This window comes from Rutidosis leptorrhynchoides, chromosome 5, assembly GCF_046630445.1.
Source record: "Rutidosis leptorrhynchoides isolate AG116_Rl617_1_P2 chromosome 5, CSIRO_AGI_Rlap_v1, whole genome shotgun sequence".
In the NCBI taxonomy this organism is placed as follows: domain Eukaryota; kingdom Viridiplantae; phylum Streptophyta; class Magnoliopsida; order Asterales; family Asteraceae; genus Rutidosis; species Rutidosis leptorrhynchoides.
In genome coordinates this window covers 319,175,536-319,189,395 of record NC_092337.1, presented here as the reverse complement: position 1 = coordinate 319,189,395, position 13,860 = coordinate 319,175,536, and positions in this window count along the sequence as shown.

Genomic DNA, 13,860 nt, shown 5'->3' with positions numbered 1-13,860 from the left:
CGATTTATCGGAAAGAAAATTTCAAGTTATCTATACACGTAAATATAATATTATATATAATTAATTATATAGATTAAATATATATTATATATATAATATTAATTAATAAGTGTCGGCAGAAAAACGTTAAACGTTTGTGAGTTGTAAAACCAACCCATGCGATCGCATGGGAATTGGTCATGATCCATGCGATCGCATGGCACACATGGGCTGGCCAAGTCTATAAAACGCGATCGAATTCTGCATTTAATCACACACACATTCAATCAGATATATTACTCCCTTCGTATATATTAATATATATATATATATATTTATATTCATATTATTATTATTAATATTAAAGTTATTAATATGAATTTTATTATATTTAGTATTATACTATTATTAAGTATTTACATAAAATACTACGACGAAGTTTTGAACGAGTTATTTCATACGGGTTTTATGAGCGGGATAGAGCTAAGGAAATTATGGGTCATAGCTATGGAGGTTATGGGTATGATTCAGGGGTATAGCTCGTAAGGTCAACCTAGTGTTTATCATCTCCGTTGCGTCCACATACTTTCCTGCAATATTGAATCTCAATATTGATACAAGCGCATTCATATCTTATCTTTTATATATTAATAGTGTATCCCTGACTAGTGCTCGAGTATATATGATTATGCATGCATGTATGTTAAATATTTGTCGTTAGATAGTTTATGATAAATCATGAATTTAATACATATACTACTGAGATAAGATATATGATATGCATGTCGTTGGAAAGCCGGCGAAAAATTAATAACTTTTCATTTAGAAAGCGTATGGTTTCGATGAACGGATTAAAAGATATAGTCAATTGAATTATCTATAATTTTAAGTATTATTGTTAAAATTGTGACGACCCGGAAATTTTCGACCAAATTTAAACTTAATCTTAATATGATTTCGACACGATAAGCAAAGTCTGTAAATGCGAGTCTTAAAATTTTTGAACTGTTTCATATATTCAATTACCCTTCGACTGTTCTCGATGATTCACGAACAACTAATAGATACATATATATATATATATATATATATATTTAAATATATATATATATATATATATATATATATATATATATATATATATATATATATATATATATTAATTCGAAATATAATTTGATATATTATATTATTTAGTTATTAGAAATAATTATGTAAGGTAAAATAAAAAATAGGATATTATAGTAATTACTATTTAAAACATATCTATATATATATATATATATATATATATATATATATATATATATATATATATATATATATATATATATATATATATATATATATATATAATGAAGTATATTAAAAATAAATATTAAATAATTGTAGCACTCATTTGTTATTCGATTTATATTAAACGAGTTAAAAAGGAACTTATATGATTTTAAAATAAATGGTGATCCGAAAATGGGTTTTATAAATTATATGATTAGTAAAAATGTATTTAAGAGCTATTTGTTAAATTTTAAAACTTTTTATATTTTACTTGGGGTTGGGAGTGAATAATTAATGTAATTTTTATCTAGTAATTAATAATCAAATTTTATACCATAATGAATAAAATAAATAAATATAATTAATTTAAAAATATGGGATTTTTCTGAACACTTTTATCTGCCACTGATTTATCAACGGGATACGAAATAGTATTCCATGAAAACTGTCGGTAACATATAACCAAATTAGAATCACGAGATTTAAACTTGTACACTGTTTAATTCTTGAAATTTGAGTTATACTGTGTCTGTGCACGTTTATATGTTTCTTTGATTGAGAATTAATATTATATTATTAATATTAATCAATATCTACTAACTCTCTCTATATGTATACAATTACGTACAGACATCATGACTCATCTTTCTTTATCTCCTTCTTCAACCTTGAAACCCACTCCCTTCATTAAACTATCATCATCCACACCACTTTTCACCACCTTTCGAGACCCACCATGAATACCTCACTATTTTCTTACGGATGCTAATCGAGTAAAACTGCTATCATCATCCCCTACGACTGTATACATCATGCTCTATATTTGAAATCTAAACAAACTCATATATATGTTTGAACAATCATGAACCCACACCATCAACTTTGTTTGGTGATCACGTAAAACCAAAAACCCTTTATCAATTAAAAATGCTGCTATGTTCTAATCGATTGAAACCCATTTGCCACTTCTATTTTGCTTCTGTTGACCAAACAACCTAATCAATTTATATCACTATGAACACACTCTTGTTCATCACCATCAACACAAACATCTATCACGAGTAAACACCCGACTGCAAATTATGTTTATATTTCTTCATGACAACCTACCACCACTTCTATACGAACATTATAACCATTCTGTTTCTATTTATGTCGTAAACCACCATGATCATCACCATTATTTCTATTACTATTCAAAACTTCTACTGATACCGTTTATTCTGTTGATCGAACGATACCATGAACACCACCATCTCCTTCACTATGCCCATCTCTCTCTCTCTCTCTCTCTCTCTCTCTCTCTCTCTCTCTCTCTCTCTCTCTCTCTCTCCTCTTTCTCTCTATATTTTTCATATTCGTGAACAATCAAACCCAAAAATCCTTCTGCTGTTGCAGTTTGTTTTCAAATTATAAACCAATAAAAACTGCACTCGGTTCCTATTAGAAGGTTAACAACACCAAACTTAACCATCACCATCACCGTATACCTACAAACAAAGAAATAAGATGATGATTAAATATTGATGTGATCCTGTTCTATTCGCTGTACCAGTTTCTGTTTTATTACGGAATAAACTCACAACCATACAACCCATCGAACTATTACTGCCTTTTGTTTATTCAACGTATGAAAACAAGAAAGAAAAGAAGTAAAGAGAATTGTATGTTTGATAGTAATACACGATTAAAATAACAATGTAGAGGGGTCGGCAAATAGATGATGTCGTGGATTCTAAATTCCACCCACAGTACCTTTATTTTAAAAAAATCGATGCATATATTGTTGGGCCTGTTAATTAGACTGCAAAGATCTATTGGGCAGTGTATGGGCCGTGTTCCTGTATGAGGCCCAGTTTATGTATCGTGGGAACTGCAAATGAAAATGAAACGATTGATGATAAATAGAGGATGAAGAAAGACACAGAAAAAAAGATTAAATATAACTATAGTATGAATGTAACAGAAAAGTTGAGATAGACGGACGGTTAGGAGGTGTTTTGGTTTAGCGAGAGGTCATGGGTTCGAGCCTTGGCATTGACAGTTTATTTTTTTTAAAGCTTGTTCTTCAAACGTTGTATTCTATTTTTATTTTTATTATTATTACTATTACTATTATTATTATTATTATTATTATTATTATTATTTATTTATTTATTTATTTATTATTATTATTATTATTATTATTATTATTATTATTATTATTATTATTATTATTATTATTATTATTATTATTATTATTATTATTATTATTATTATTATTATTATTATTATCATTATCAATTATTGTTATTATTACAAATATTATAAGTATTAATATTATAATTATTACTAATATATGTATCATTATTATTGTTAATATTAGTAGGATTATTATTAATATTATGATGAAAATAATAAAAGTTACTATTAGTTATATTAATGTTAGTACTAGTATCATTTTTGAATTATTATTATTAAGCTTTATGATAAAAATTTCATGATTATAAATACAAGTAGGAATATTATTATTATTATCACTAATGGTTATATTATTATTATTATTATGATTAGGATTATTATTATTATTATTAGGAAAACAATACAAGTTATCATTATTTTCATTAATATTAGTATTAGTATCACTTTTGTAAATACTAGTATTATTATTATTATTAAACAAAAGTATTATTATTAATAATATCATTATTATTATTAATATCATCATTTTTAATAAAGTTATTATTATTACTATTAGTAAGTCACTAATATCAAAACTATCATTTTTTAAACAAATAAATATTTTTGTACATAAAGCATACTTAATACATATGCTACAAATATATTAATATTTCATATGACTATATATAAATCATATTAACATTACTTATATACAAATTTACATACAACAAATTAGGTATTTTTTTTATATAATCCTAAATATATATAGATAGTAATATAACTATATTAATCACTTTAAATACATATACAAGATAAATACATAAAACATATAATTTAAGATAGAACATAAAGTATATGTTTTTAAATGAAATCTAGTATAAATCTTATATAACTATAAAATATGTATAAATAATAAATATTAATAAATGAAATTATGATATTTCTATTATATGTTTTAATAGAAATGCAATTAATATAGGTTCGTGAATCCGTGGCTAACCCTGCATTGTTCAGTATCATCGTATGAATATTTTTACTACAAAATATCGTATTGTGAGTTTCATTTGCTCCCTTTTAAAATACTTTTGCAATATATATTTTGGGACTGAGAATACATGCACTGTTTTTATAAATGTTTTACGAAATAGACACAAGTAACTGAAACTACATTCTATGGTTGAATTATCGAAATCGAATATGCCCCTTTTTAGTCTGGTAATCTAAGAATTAGGGAACAGACACCCTAATTGACGCGAATCCTAAAGATAGATCTATGGGCACTAACAAGCCCCAGTCAGAGAATTTGAACTGCCTTAGTACTTCGATTTTATCATGTCCGAAGGGAGTCCCGGAATGATGGGGATATTCTATATGCATCTTGTTAAGGTTGATTACCAGGTGTTCAATTTATATGAATGATTTTTATCTCTATGTATGGGATGTATATTTATGAGAAATGGAATTGAAAATCTAGTGGTCTATTAAAAATGATGGAAATGATTGATTATGATAAACTAATAAACTCACCAACCTTTTGGTTAACACTCTAAAGCATGTTTATTCTCAGGTATGAAAGAAATCTTCTGCTGTGCATTTGCTCATTTTAGAGATATTACTTGGAGTCATTCATGACATATTTCAAAAGACGTTGCATTCGAGTCGTTGAGTTCATCAAGATTATTATTAAGTCAATTATAGTTGGATGTATTATGAAATGGTATGCATGCCATCAACTTTCATTGTAATGAAAGTTTGTCTTTTAAAAATGAATGCAATGTTTGTAAAATGTATCATATAGAGGTCAAGTACCTCGCGATGTAACCAAATGTAATGTATTCGTCCAGATGGATTAGGACGGGTCATTATAAAAATGATTATTGTTATTACTATCGTCGCTATTATCGTCGTTATTATTATTATTATCTAATAATAATAATTATTATTATTATCATTATCATTATAAGTATTATCATTGAAAATTGTCATTTTTATTAGTATTACTATCGTTATTGTCATTAAGATTATTATTAACATTATCATCATTATTATTATTATTTTTATTATTATTATCATTAAAATAGTTATTAGTACTATCATTAATATTATTATAATATTTATTATTATTAGTATCATTATCATTAAAATTAATATTAGTATCATCTAATTATTATGACTAATATTATTATCATTATTATGAATGCGATATAAAAAAAAGACTAAAAGCTATTAAGCAAGTCAATTAGGAAATAATGAGTATAAGTATCATGATTAAGTTAAAATATTGTTAACATTATGATTTAGATAAGAATATCGATTTCATTATTTTTTATCATTATTATTATTAATAAAAGTATCATTAATATTAAAACTATCATTTTTATTAAAATTATCATTTTTAATAGAAATATCATTGTTATTATGGAATATCATTATTATTATCATTTTGGTATTATTATTAAAAATTATCATTTTAAAAAGAATTATTATTGTTATATAAAAATATCGTTATTATTAAAATTATCATGATTAGAATTATCATTTTATCATAATTGATATCACCATTAGTAAATATAAATATTGTTATTATTATTAGTAGAATAATAATAATAATTATTAATATTATTACAAAATAATACAACTTTTATTTATTATTATTATTATCTATATTATCTTATCAAATAAATATGTAATAGTACAAAGATATTTTTACCACACGTAATATAATAATACATACCACTATATTTTTATGATATTAAGTGAACTTTATGAATTTTATTACTTAAGATATATAAAAGTATATTTTTATTATATATAAATTTTAATAGAAATTTTTATTAACAAATGACTTTTATTATATACTTTAATAAAATCTGATAAATATATTTAAATATATAAAACGACTATATTTAAATTATATAATAAACATAAATAGATTTTGGAAGTCATTTTTGGATTAGATAACTTTTATTGACTTTTGCTTGATAATCTCGAGCATTAGGATTGTGATACACTACGACTTGACCTAAATTGTTAGACAGATATTGACCAACATATAAATATATATACTTAATATAGGTTCATAAATCCGAGGCCAACCTTGCACTTGTTCATTGCCGTCATATGCATAATTAGTATTGTGAGTTTCATTTGCTCACTTTTTAAATGCTTTTGCAATAAATTTTTGGGACTGAGAATACATGCGCTGCTTTTATAAATGTTTTACGAAATAGATAAAAGTAATCGAAACTACATTCTATGGTTGAATTATCGAATCGAATATGCTCCTTTTTAGTCTGGTAATCTAAGAATTAGGGAACAGACACCCTAATTGACGCGAATCCTAAAGATAGATCTATTGGGCCCAACAAGCCCCATCCAAAGTACCGGATGCTTTAGTACTTCGAATTTATCATGTCCGAGGAGAGTCTTGGAATGATGGGGATATTCTATATGCATCTTGTTAAGGTCGGTTACCAGGTGTTCAATACATATGAATGATTTTTATCTCTATGCAGTGCGAAATGCCTGATATGAATTGATGTTTATGAGAAATGGAAATGAAAATCTTGTGGTCTATTAAATTATTGGAGATGATTGATTATGATAAACTAATGAACTCACCAACCTTTTGGTTGACACTTGAAAGCATGTTTATTCTCAGGTATTAAAGAAATCTTCCACTGTGCATTTGCTCATTTTAAATATATTACTTGGAGTCATTCATGGCATATTTCAAAAGACATTGCATTCAAGTCGTTGAGTTTAATAAAGATTAATATTAAGTAAATGACAGATTAGGTCATTTATAGTTGGATATTATGAAATGGTATGTATGCCTGTCAACTTTTGTTGTAATGAAAGTTTGTCTTTTAAAAACGAATGCAATGTTTGTACAATGTATCATATAGAGGTCAAATACCTCGCAATGTAACCATATGTTATTGTATTCGTCCTTATGGTTTAGGACGGGTCGTCTCAGTCGGACCTCCAGACCCTGTTGTACGTTGAGGCACGAGAGGATTTCCAGCCGATACGCAGGGTGCCTTTTCAAGATTTTTCGGCTCCCCTTCGACAGTTCTAGACTTCAATAATTGAGTTTTCTCAATCGATTGAGTCAACACAGACTTTACTGTAGAGGAAGACTTTACTTCCTTAGATGCCGAAGCACCTTTCTTAGTACGATTTATTATTAAGTCCTATTTAGATTGGATGGGCTGACTAGTCTTTTTACCATCTGTGCTTTTAGCTCTCTTGCCTACCGAACCTTGCGCTTCATTTAGTGTAGGGCTTACTGTAATTGTTGGATGTGATACGAAGATGGGTGAAGGTGACCTAATAGGCTCTAGGTCTTGGTCTGTATCACCAATGGTTGGGGTAACTATTCGGCGTACGATAGGAGTCGTAGTCCTAGATCTAGTTACACATTGGGTTAGCGGAGTCTGAATCATCTCATCGGGCATGTATCGTGTTCTCTTAGGAGAATGTTCTGGAGATGATTCAGTTGCTGATGAATCGGTGTCACTGCTGTCCTCAGGTGTAGTTAATAGGGCAGGTTCAATCCTAAGAGGACTAGGTTCCCTGATCCTCACGGGTTTAGCTTGTTGTGCTACCCTAGGGCGTTTGAGGTTTATCCTAAGTAGAGGATTAGCTGGCCCGGGTGGTTGTACTACAGGTTCCTCTATAACCTCTGGGGCTAGAACCGCGGCTGGTTCAACTTGTTCTTGTTTCACCGAGTTCGGAAGAGGTATTCCTACAGCCTCAAAATAAGAACGCATTCTAGAGTCTTAGGGTTCAGCTAGCCTCACTAACCAATCTGGAATTGGTTCAGTGAATCTATTGTCAGAAATCACCGGAGTATTCATCTTTAACTCCCCAAATCTCTTCATCTGTAATCCATGTGTACCTGGTACAAAAATATTTGTATCTCTGCAAGCATTAATAGCATCATGGATAAAGATATAGAAAAACCTTTCACAAGGGATGTAGGAGCCCCTTGGCTTATCCACTTGTGCTTGAACCAAATCCCACAAGAGTTTTACATAATCTGGAGTTTCCACTCTTGTAAATGTGTAGAACATCTTGAGCATTGGTACAGTTAAGCTATCAGATCCACTCCTTGTCATCAGCTAGCATCTGTTGATGATTGAGAAGATCACATACAATCGAGAGTGCAAATACTTCTTTTGAAACTTAGCTGGTGGAACATTGGTGGCTCCACTATAATCAAGCTGGAATAATGAGCTCATCATCTGCTGAGTAGCAGGAAAATTAGGAGCATTCTGTACAAGAGGAAGCTGAAAGATCCTCCTGAAGTCAGCTTTGGTGATACTCCTGAATCTTTGTACCCCTCTCAACTCAAATTTAAATTTAGCTTGTTCTCCCTGTGGATTAGCAGCTGTAGGTTGTGTAGCCTCCACAAACCTTATTGTTCTATTAAGAAGCTCCAAGTCTGTGACTGGCACACTAACTGTTAAGCTTAGAGCACGCCATAAAGTATGCCTCTCTAGAATAGTAGTCCAGTAATTGCAAGGGATGTTGGTTTCAGAATTGATGAAGTGATTGTTTGCCATTTAGCTGTATAAATAAGAAATAGAAGACCACAAGATGTTATCACAAAGCACATATCTCTACTCTTATTTCCTTTGAAAACCTTTTTATTTTTCTGATTTTATAACTTTTATGGTTTTTCTAAGTTATAAAAATCATTTATTCCAAACATGTACAAACATTTGACAAACATGATATTCATACGATATTCATCATAATACACCCTATCATGTACAATCTAATATATACAATAAGGAATCAGAACAACACTTAGTCAATTATTCAACACAGTCCAAGCAGATTCGGTGTGACGACCCAGAAATTTTTGACCAAATTTAAACTTTATCTTTATATGATTTCAACATGATAAGCAAAGTCTATTAAATTGAATTTCAAAATTTTTGAACTATTTTATGAAATCATTTGACCTTCGACCAGTTCTGACGATTCACGAACAATTAATTGTAACTTGATAGGTGTGTATATATATATATATATATATATATATATATATATATATATATATATATATATATAATAATAATTGTAAACATAAATTTAAATATTGTATGTCGTTGGTACTAAAATTTATTTATGTAAAGTAAAATAAAAATAGGATATTATAATGATTATTATTTAAAAAGTATCTATATATATAAATAAAGTGTATTGAATATATATGTATATATATATATATATATATATATATATATATATATATATATATATATATATATATATATATATAGTTTCGAATTTATTTGAAAAATGATAGTAACACTCAATTATCATTTGATTGATAATAAACAAGTTATAAACAAACTTATGTGATTTTAAAATAAACGGTGATCCGAAAATGAGCTATATAAATTTTAGGCTTATTAAAAATATATTTAGAAGCTAATTAATAAATTTCAATATTTTCATATTTTACTCAGAATTGAGAGGGACAGTTGATGTAACTTTTATTTATTAAATTAATGATTGAATTTTATACCATAATGACCAAAATAAATAAATATAGTTAATTTAAAAATATAGAATTTTTTTTTCAAAGACTTTTATCCGTCACTGTTTAACAACGGAACGCGAAACCCATTCCGTAAAAGAATAGTAAATGGCGGCTTTCTAACTTAAACGTGTGATCATTGTTTAATATTCTATTTATTGCTTTATCATTATGTCAAAGTTTTGTACAATTTTATTTGGTTGCTTTCTGTTAAAATATTATTATAGGTAATTAGTTCTATATTTAAATGAATTATATATACATACATACTTCGTGTATATGAGAAAACACCCACCATCTCCCCACAAATCACACACCCACCATTACTCTTCTCCTTCTTCTCTCTTTAGTTTTCTGGCCAATGATCAAAAACGAGCTAAAACTGAAGGTATTTCGTATGCCCGAGAGACATATTAAATTAATGTGGCTAATATGTTTTGATCCAAGTCGGGTCATACCCAATAACAAGCTTACCGACACCTTATTTGTATTTGATCTTAACTATTGGATCATTGATTAAATACGCGACACTTGAATTTTAAGAAAAATGGTTTTCTTAAATAATACACTTGATATGTATATATATATATAAATTATGGAATAATTTATATGATAAGGATTTAATTATTTATAGGTTAAATAATTAATTAAGTTATGTTGCATTTTATAAAATTGGTTTTATAAAATAAAGTATACATAACAAATAATATGGAATTTTATATAATTGGTTTTATAAATAATGTATACATAATTTATAAAATGCAAGTGTATAAATTTTTTTTTATAAAATCTAATTTTACAAAACAAGTTTATAAAATATGCAAGCTTATAAATTATGTCAAGTATTATTTTAAACAAAGATGGGAGTGGCCTTGGAGTTGTAAGTAGGCATGCTAGAGATTCCAAAACTTGGCCATACTTTCCCAATTCCATATACATGCATCTTGACTCACTTTGAGACATACACATGCAATTTACATATAAAAAAAAACTGCACAAAACTTCTCCATTTTTGCTGTCCAGGCCGTGGGGTTTTTGATGCTCAAAGGAGTTCATAATTTGGTTTTTGCAAGCTCTATTCAAGTGTAATTAAATCCTAACCAAAGGCTAGGTGTTGGTACAATAGCTTGGGGTATAACTACTTGAGGTTTCATCCATTTGAGGCTCCATTCTTCATCATCATCTTCATCATACACTAATAAGCTTGGAGTAGGTATAAACTCTTTACTTGCTTGTAGTTTGTAAGTATATTTCATAACTTGATCCTAATTGGGATTTAACTTTAATTGGTTAAAGTGTAACAAGTTCTAAAATGGTAATACTTACATGCTTTCGCTTTATTTGTTAATAAAATGTTTTAAGTATATTGAAACTTGTTAAATCCCAACAATGGTATCTAGAGCCGAAGTTGTTGAAATATGCTTCGAGATGGTTATTAAACTCACTATATATTTTGCATTTTATGTACATGCATGAAAGTAAAATGCAAAGATTAAATGTTTGGGTGGGTTTATGGTTATGGCCGAATTCAAGAGGACCCAAAATGGGTTTTGGGTTCTTCTATTTTGGTCATATTTGTTGTATGATGATGTTCACAATCTAAGCCTTGACCTTGTGTTTGAATGGTTGCATGTTTGATTTATTATTCATTCATTTGGTTTGTAATAATATTTATTCAATTGGTTTGTAATAATATTATTTTGGTTATGTAATTTATTTTATATTTGGTATGTAAAATAGATTAGGTTGTATTTCATTTTCTAGACAAAATTTATTCGGATATATTTTGTAAAAAGATGAAGATATAAGATGAAGACTTGGAAGAACACAAGAAGAAGCATTTGAATGCAAGATTAAGTGGGAGATTTAAAATCTCATACTTTGTGTTATAACCCCTTGACCGGTGGCATTTGTTTTCGGCTAAACAAATGTCAACCAAATTGGATTGATTGTGAACATATTTGTTTTGCATGCATGGTTGTTTATTGTGTTTGTATGTTTGGTTGCTACAAGTAAATCACAAGTTAACAACAAGTAAAATGACAATTTAATTGGTTAAATTAGACATTATTAACGACATGCAAAACGACAATTTAAATGGTTAAATTAAAAATGGCTAAAAGGAGTATAATAATTTGTTATTAAAACACATATAAAATGGTTTATATCAATGTAATGAAATTGGCTTTATTAAATAACATGAAAAATGGATTTTCAATTAAACCATACACTAAATGCATGTTGGTGTATGGTATAATTGTTTTCTTAAACTAGAAATAATGAAAACTTATAATCCCTTATTAACAAGGCAAACAAGCTTAACGCCATCCTTTTGTGTGACACTTAAAAATATTAGGGAAATCATAATGGGATAAAGGTCACCTAACCGTTATGAGCAAACTAATATGATTAAGGTGAATTTCGCACACTTGTGGGATAAAGGTCACCTAACCACTTGTATGTTAAATTTACACGTTTACACAAGTAGGACGACTTGATTTGGAAATCATGAACTTAAGGTCACCGAAGCATGAGGAACAAATAGGCGTTGATGGGATAAATATGCCATGCAAAAGGATTGCATGATCCCATAACTTAAAAGTTGCAAAAGGATTGCAATTGTCATATAAATGACTACCTAGCTAAATCAAATGACGGGATAAAGGTCACCTAACCGAAATTTGGTTTACCGTTGGATTCTAAAATTTAATAAATATCAATTGGATTTAAAGGGTATTGATTGTTAAATTAAAATTGATGCTTAAACAACTTTGTTAACTTTTACAGATGGCCGCCAATAACAACAACATTCCAAACGCACCAATCAACTTTAAAGGAAAAACTCAACCATACAAATTTCATGGATTGGTTTCGCAATCTAAGAATTGTCCTCAAACTAGAGGATAGGGCGTATGTGTTGGAAGACCCCATTCCCGATCAACCCGACGAGGATGATACGAAAGGCATGGCTTATTGGGATAAGTATTGCACCGATTTCGTGCAAGTCTCTTACTTTATGCTTGGGACTATGATACCCGAACTCCAAAAGGACTTCGAGCATCATAGTGCATATGACATGATCACACAATTGAAGGAGATGTTCCTTCAACAAGCTCGTGTCGAGCGCTTCAAAACGGTTCGAGCGCTTCATGCATGTCGGATGGACGACTCCCAATCCGTTTCATCTTATGTCCTTAAGATGAAAAGCCTATTTGATTGAGCGAACCGTCTAAATTGCAACGTGTCTAATGAATTAGCTACGGACCTTATCCTTAATTCTTTGTCAAAAAAGTTTGACACATTCGTAATGAATTACAATATGAATGGTTGGGATAAAAGCATTGGCGAATTACATACCATGCTTAAGACGGCCAAAGCAAGCATGGGTAAAAGGGCTTAACCCGTGCTTATGATCAATGAAGGTGGGTCCAAAAACAATAACACTTCTAAGCCAAAGGTGGCTAAGAGGAAAGGACCCGCCTACCAAGGCAAGGGCAAGGGAAAGGGGAAGATGGTTACCCCAACCAACAATAACAAGAAGCAAAAGGTTGCTGGTAAAGCAAACCCCAAGGAAGATCCGTGCTTTGGTTGCGGTGAGATGGGTCACTGGAAACACAACTGCCCGATCTATCTAAAGGAGTTGAAAGAAAAGAGGGATGCAGGGCAAACCTCAGGTAATGTATATATGGTATACGTTGAGCTTAGTTTTACTTCTTCTAATACATGGGTATTAGACATAAGATGTGGAACTCATATTTGCAATTCTTTGCAGGGGTTCAAAAGAAGTAATCAAGATGCAGGAACAACAAGTCTCTTCATGGGAAATGGAGCAAGGGTGCAAATGAAAGCTCAAGGAGACTTTGTTTTGAAGCTTCCAAGTGGTTTGG